The sequence below is a fragment of the Homarus americanus genome, unplaced genomic scaffold (genome assembly GCF_018991925.1).
Source record: "Homarus americanus isolate GMGI-L3 unplaced genomic scaffold, GMGI_Hamer_2.0 scaffold39553, whole genome shotgun sequence".
NCBI classification, from domain to species: Eukaryota; Metazoa; Arthropoda; class Malacostraca; order Decapoda; family Nephropidae; genus Homarus; species Homarus americanus.
In genome coordinates this window covers 76,427-84,565 of record NW_024722329.1, presented here as the reverse complement: position 1 = coordinate 84,565, position 8,139 = coordinate 76,427, and positions in this window count along the sequence as shown.

The window sequence follows — 8,139 nt, the reverse complement described above, 5'->3', positions numbered from 1 at the left end:
AACCAGTAGTGAAGGGGTGAAGAGTGATACTACCCACCAAGACATCCGAGGGCCAGTCTGTACTGTTTTATACCCCACAATGGCACAGCCTTTAATGAGCCACCTGGTTATGGGTTTGGCTAGAAAAAAAGGTCATATGATCAAATCTTAATTTTTCCAATAAGTTGTGCTGGTATATTTTTTTATTTATGCTTTTTTACTCCAGTTTTGTTGCCCAGTGTAATATTTTTATTTATTTATAATGATAGTGGAGGGAAAACTGTAAATTCTTGATGCAGTTTTAAGAAGTTTTACCTTGTCACAGGATTTGGATCTGCAACTGTCAGGTTTCTGCCCACCACCAGGAGTGAGTAAATAATGTGACTAGATGTCATAGCATAACCCTTATAGTTCAAGTGTATTGTAATTCACTGTACAATGTCTTATCCAACCATAAACATTTGATATGCTCTTATAAACTTCCTCTGAGTATCTATCTAGTTTCACAATTTATTATTTTGATCTTTTTATAAACACTTTATATGTATCTCTCACACTTCACAATACAATACAGTACTGTACTGTACTGTACTGTACTGTACTGTAAAAGATATGTTTATCATCTGTAATATATTTTGTGTACAGCACATTTAGGAACAGGTTTGTAGGAGCAGTTTTATACTTCCTTTAGCATCTTATGTAATCAACATACAGTATATGCCATAGAAACAGTTCAGTATTTTTTTAGTATTCTTTCAGATGTTCAGTACACTGTACAGTGATTTCACTGAATGGTTTGAGTCCTGTGTAGGCAAAAAGAGTAGTTAGACCACTGCATTAGATACAGGTCACCAGCCTGCATACATTGTGTACACAGTGATTAGGAATTATGAATGATCTTAATGAATCACAGGTGGACACACATCCATAGTTAGCATGCCATTGTCTACTTTCTACACAGTGTAATATATAGTACAATACTGTACATTCTTCAGGGTTATCATAAATGTTCAGTAAGAATGGCCCAATACGGTTTGAAGAGTGAGGATCAGGGGGTCTGTAGCTCATAATGTTTATTAGAAAACATATGGGCCACACTGCAGTACAGTACATGAAGTTTCTGCCTGTATGTTTGGAGACAAAGTAAGGTTGTGTTGAACTAGTCTAGATTTCAGGTGAATGAGTCACCCTGACTAGTAATTGGCTTAAAATGAAAACCCTGATCCATATTTTGTAAGGCACCTATATAAACCGTACTGGATTATACTACATATTGGTAAAAGAACTGAATATTGTACAGTAATACTTAACGACTAACTTCAGTCTTTTGGTTTGATCATGTTACCACATTCATAAGTTTTTTTGTTGGGCAGCTGAGACTGTAGGAAAATGAAGATCAAAGATTGGGAAAGAGGGTTTAGTGAGGGTAACTGTTTGTGAGAAAGTTGTAGACATTAAGTGCTCCTTGTGTGTTGTGTGTACAGGTTACATCTCAAAGGTATGATATACATTATAACAAGAATTATAATACACTGTTGGTACAGTACTATGCATAGTAATGGAACTTTCTTTAATTCCACATATGTTATAATTTACATGTACTGTACTGCATTTTTTTTCTTCTCTAGTTTCAGGACCAAGTACTGGTCCTCACCTCTTAGGTGCCATGGGATCACTCACCAGTCCTGTGCAACACAAGGTGACACCACACATGGTCCCAGGTCACCCGGCTGCACACGACATCCACCACAACCCAGGTATGGAGAGAACATTTACCTGTTATCATAAGAAGGTTTGAATATAACCAAGCACTTTAGCAAGAACTTTTTTGTTGTATTTTATGTTGCCAACTACTGTATTACTTACTCTGTTACAGCTGGGGTGTATGAAAAATATTATCTAATATACTATAGGAATAGCCGTGTATGTGTGTGTGTCTGTTCTGGTGGAAAAATCGCAAAAAATTCATAGAGTGGAACAAACCTGGTCCCATGTCGATGGTTTCTTTAGGAAGGCATTAATGAACCATTTTGTTGCTGTACGCTGTCAGCCGGAGGGCGGTTGCTCGCTAGCCAAGCACGAGCGTTCAAACTTTCACCGGGCACAAAGGGCCCACGATCACTTGTTCTTTATATTTAGCTTTATTTAATGCAATTTCTGACTCAAGGCATCATAGCCCTGACTTGTACAGGAGATTTCTGTAGTCTGTTATCTTGAGCCATGCAGCGGGTGCAGTAAGGAGAACTTTGAACTTGTGAAAGCCATTTCTTAACTCGGTAGAAGGAAAAGCTAAGACTTCAATTAAGTCTTCAGGAAGAGAAATGAGTGATTGGTGAGAGAAGTTTGATAATAGTGATGCAATACAGATTGATCAGGCTAGGTTGGGTTAGGTTAGGTTAGGTTAGATATTTTAGGTAAGGTAAGGTTAGATATACAGTTAACCCTCACTTTACGCGGTTAATGTAACCCGGAGGGTCCCGCGTAAAGTGAGAAACACGTAAAGTGAATAACATAACATATGGGATTAATTGAAATGGAGTCCGGGCCGATCCCCAAACTCCACTTTTTGACGACACACAACTATGTTGTAGTAAAAATATTATCTTAACTTTATGATGGTATGCACACACAATTAATAATTAAGAGAAATATCAATAATATTAGGTTTTTTAACACTTACATTAGTAGAAAAAATGGCTGGGCACACGGGGATGGGCGGTTGGTTCCGAGGCAGAGGGCAGATTATTGGCCCTCACCTGTGTCACTTGTATCAATTGTATCACTATCCACCACAGAGGCCTGCAGGGCCTCTTTGTCAAACTCCCCAAAGTCCATATAAGTCCATATCCTCACCATAATTATCACTATCACTGACTTGGGCCGGCTGTGGTGGGTGGCGGGTGAAGAACTGGTAATGTTTTGATGACTGGGCGACCTTGTGCGCACCATGTTCGCGCAGCTTACACAACATGGCGGATGGCGGGAGGTTTGGATCCAAAAATGGCGCGGCTCGCCAGCCGCTCTCCGCGTAAAGGGGTACACGCACCGCGGAATGTGAGCATCCTGGGTTCCCGCAGGGCACAGCGTAAACGTGGAAACGCGGAATGTGGGACAGCGTAAAGTGAGGGTTAACTGTAATTGGGTTAAGTTAGATCAGGTTAATTTGGATAAGTCTCTTGGGGTGGTATAAAAAGTATTCAAGAGAAATCACAAGTAAGGATAAATAAAGTGATTGTAATTGTTAATTTGTTAGAATAGTGTACCAAAAGACTGTACCTTTCTGGATATATAAAATTGTTAGGAGTGTATGAAAGAAAAAATTGGAATTGGTCTGCTGATGCAAATATAGGATCTAAGAACCTGGATACAGCCATGACAATTACTTCCTCAGTAGGTTACCAGGAGGCACTGATACCTGTCTTTTGGTTTGTGAGGTGGTCAAATAGAGCCCAGGTCACCCAGTTTAGGAAATAAGTACAGTACCCATCACCTGAAACAGTTCTCCCATTAAGGGTTTATAAAAAGTGAGAAAAAATATTACTACTGTACATAGATTACAATTGAGTATGTTAAATAAAAATTGCATGATGTAAACAGGAAGAATATTCATACCAGCACCACATGAAATTAGTTGCCATACATCTCTTGTACTTATTACAACAGTCTATTAGTCAGTCCTATAGCTAAACCTACAGTTGCCAAGAATGAAAGAAATTACACTTAATTTTTGTTTATACCACTACTGTTCTCTTGAATTATTATCAGTACTTGCTGTGATTGCTGTAAGTCTAAGGGTATTTTATTCGCCAATCACTGTTATTAAATGTATCGGTGACATTCACATCATTAGTGTTACCAGCTCTCAACCTAACCTAACTACCTAATGATTGTTATGAAATCATGATATGTGGCTTATGGTGCTGGAAGGTGAGCTGTCTCTGGCAGGGAGAGTACAAGCACCTCTGGTAGTTTCTTGGGTGGGCATGAGTTTTGTCACTGGACGATTCATCACCGGTCTGTGTTATATTTATGAAATTTTAGGTAGTATTGTCATTATTTTGGAGGTGATGAAGCCATGGTTATGTTAGATTTGGTTAGGTTAGGTCTTTACTGAACGGGTGACTAATTGTCTGGTGACGGAATGTCGTAGAACCAGTTTCTTGATTATAATATGAATGTGAATTAAGGGCAATTTGACGGAGTGAGATTTGGGTATCAAAAAAGTACAATATAATCGATAGATAAAAGAGTAGATAAAGATCAATGGATTGTTTTATTCTATGATGGTATGGAAAGGTGGAAAAAGGATTAATGCTGAGAAAAAAAATTATACAGTACGTATATGTCTTTATGTTTGAGATGAAAGGGGGAGAAAATGAGGGAAAGACAGGCACGTGTGTGTGTGTGTGTGTGTGTGTGTCTGTCTGTCTGTCTGTCTGTTGTGTTCATGGCCCAGGCTCAGTATCTCTGTTATATTTGGTGATTCACAAACTGCTAAAATGATAGTGTATTATGTGTGATGTCAGTGTGATTTTGCCCTTTATATACTGTGATTGTAGGGATTATATTGTGATTTTTGGAATTTTACTGTGATTGTAGGAATTATACTGTGATTGGAGGGATTATACTGATATTGTGGGGATTATACTGTGATTGTATGGATTATACTGTGATTGTAGGGATTATACTGTGATTTTAGGAATTATACTGATATTGTAGGAATTAAATTCTATTAAGAAAATAAATTGGAAAAGGTGTAATATTTATGAAGAAAAAAAATTGACTACTGTATTAAAATGATGGAGGAAATGTGTTGTTGGATATATGATGAGGTGGCACTGATGATGGTCATGATTATTTCTCTGTAATGAAAAGAAGTAAAAGAAAATAATGAGCATAGAAAGCGACCAAATGTTAGGTTGTGTGGAGTGACTGACGACATCATTAGAGCTGGGATGTTTTAGAGGTTTTTAAACTGAGTGTGGTTATGCTGTATGCTGGAAACCTTCTTTTGTGGCTTGATGTTCATGGAACTACAAAGTGTTAAATTTTCTAGTACTTTTTTTCAATATAATTTCCACATTTCTTTTATTATTTTGATAATCTTTGAGACATATTCAAGGTATAAGATTTCAGGTATGATTTTTTTTGTATCAAATATTTTTTCAGAGGTTAATGTAAAACTTTCTTTTATCACCAATGCTCAGGTGGCGGAGTTGGTCAAAGTCGAGAAAGTGTTGAAGCAGCCATAGCAGATATCAAACAAGCAATTAGGAGAACTAAAAATTTGCCTGTTAAATCTCATCCCCAAGACAGGTCACCAATTAACGACAAGGCCCCCGTGTGGATACCACGGTAAGTACTACTTCTCACTTGTTCCAGTAGAGTTGGAAGACAGGAATTGTGTTGGTTAGAATGTGATATCGTAGAATTCCAAAACTATATAATTTTTTGTTTGAAAAGTCGTCCAGATGTGTTAGTTTGTAAATTCTTAACACATGAATACAACAACATATTGGTCGACTGTCAGTGTCTTACGCTAGGGCACTAGACCACATATGGCTTGAACATCATACTTCATTATAACATTTTATGGATCATCTGATGTAAGAGCAACAAGAAGCAAGCATTTAGTGCAAACTCAAGAAAATAAGAAGGAACAAACAATGAACAGAATCATTGTTATCTAAACAGGATTTGGCCAAAACAAGACTTTCCCTATTATGTGAGAGTGTCAGAAGGGCATAAGGTATGGGGGCGTGGTCCTACCAATATTACACTCATTAGAACTTACCCTGAAAACATCAAGTAGTTGTTTGATGATGATGTGCAAAGCTTAGGCTAATATATGGACTTTGTAGTATTATGTGGAACTAAAATTACAAATGTGACTGTCAGAATGTATAATTACTGTATGCTGTTCTTGTGGTAATAATAGTATAGTGAACAAAACAGCCATGTAAATGTGGGGGCTAGCTGCCACCATTTGTAAGAGCGGGGGCTGCTATTACTTACTGCTGAGCCACCGAGGCCACCAATTGTTAGAGCGCGCACCACAAGCTGCCACCCTGTAAGGGCTTGGCACTCTTACAACAACTTAAGTAATACTCTGACCTGGTAGCGTGACCTGAGAGGAAGGCCCATGGGTCCATGTAATTATAGTATCGAGTATTAGGGAAAGAACAACGGTGAATACTATAGGTGAATCATAGACCCACATACAAATACACTGTTTATTAAACACAAAAATGGTTACAGAAAAGACGTTGTATGCACCCAAAATAAGAACTCCTGGTACCATGCCCTCAGGCTCAATTTACTTGCACCACTACTGGGTGTGCACACACCAAAACACACATAAACTCTCACAGCATCTTAGTACCAATAAAACCAGTGGCACCTGCCAGTACAACACTCAATACCCCAGGGGCAATACTCCAGCCGCCGCCATGGGAGTCTCATCACCAAGTGACACCTTCCAACAAACTCCGATAATTCCGGTGGACTAACACCACCACACAAATAGCCCTACTGAGCTATGTACTGTACTCATCCACCAATGATGGGGCTGGCAGTTGTTTGTGGGCTTGACGATCCGGGTTCACCATGGGGGCATGGCGTCAGGGGAATACTGGCCCGCTATGGGGCCCATAGGTGGTAGGAGCTTCTGACGGTCGGGGTTCACGGGGACACCCGACTCCACTGGACCTCAGACATCTCCCCAGACTAGTGGATGCGTCTTCCACGCTACAGACACGGCCTAGGCTGCGTTAGGGACCTGTGGGAGGGAAGCATGGCGGCTCACTGACGGTTTATAACGAACCTCAATGTTTCAAAGGGACATACATTAAGGACATAGAATACTTCACTCAAAGCACATTAACTACGTTACTTTAACACTTGCACAATCAAACTATTAATTAGGTCAAATCACTTAAAAATGGCGAATTACAACACAGAGAAGGTAGAATGACCTACCTGTGGGTGGAGGAGCGTGGCGCTTACTGGTTTGAAAATGAACCGCCGCCCACGCTAAAGTCACGGATTCCACCTACTCGACCATTTCACTGAATTATTTTACTGTAACACTCTGACGTTTGAAACTGAGATTACGAACTCAGTTTCATTCCCTACTATTATCTTCACAAACAATGCTCTGACTGAGCATTAAATTGATTACAAAAGGTTGGATGGCAACAGGTCCCAACACGCAACGCCTTGCTACAACACCCGAGGAGCAGATTCAAAAAGGTTCCCTTCAGAATATCTACTAATTTCTCAGTTAACCTCCCTATCACAATTTCACTATGATTATCAGAGTCTCTGATATTCATAGGTGAAAAAAAAGGTTTACAGGTCTCGGTAGATGCAAAAGAGTTTACAACTCTGTCAACAAACATACGACATCTTGATGACGTCATCAAAGAAACAGAGAGAACGGAGGACATTTCCACTGGGAGACTCAGAAGGTTTTGTGGACGTGTAAGCGTAATATGGATCATTAGTTTAACAGGGTAGCCGTCAATACGATCATGACAGCCATATCTGAAAAACTTGCAGGTGAATTTCTTAGAAATGTCTCTGGGATGAATGCCATTGATAGCTAAGTGTGAAGCATGGAAATACTGAACTGAAGTTTTAATTTTTTTATTTACTTTTATACATTATTTGGGTGTTTCTTGCTGACTTAGAGAGTTGCTGGCTTATTATTTTATTAAGTGAAAATTGAATTTTTTTCCCAAGAGGAATCATTAGTTATGTTGATGAACTAAGCAATGGAAAGATTCATAAGGGTATTTTATATATAAGGGTGACAATTGGTGAAATGAAGCAATTAAGGTAACTTTGTTGTTGCTGTAAGCAAACAGTATTAACAGGAAAGCAGGGATGGTAAAACAACAACAAATACCAGATATTATAATAGAGGAAGATTTCTGAGTGGACAAAGGGACCATAGATGCAGTGGAGAACAAGTAGCAAATTAGATGGGTCAGGGAGGGAGAGTTGGTGTACTGTGTTATAATGGAATTTGAAGGTCAGCTACACATGTGTCAGTCTTCGTTTATCTTCTCGAGGATGGATCCTGGATTGGGGGAGTGTCAGGTGGTTGGTAACATGGCTTAATGTGAGATTTGGGAAACTCTTAAAAAGTCTGAAATA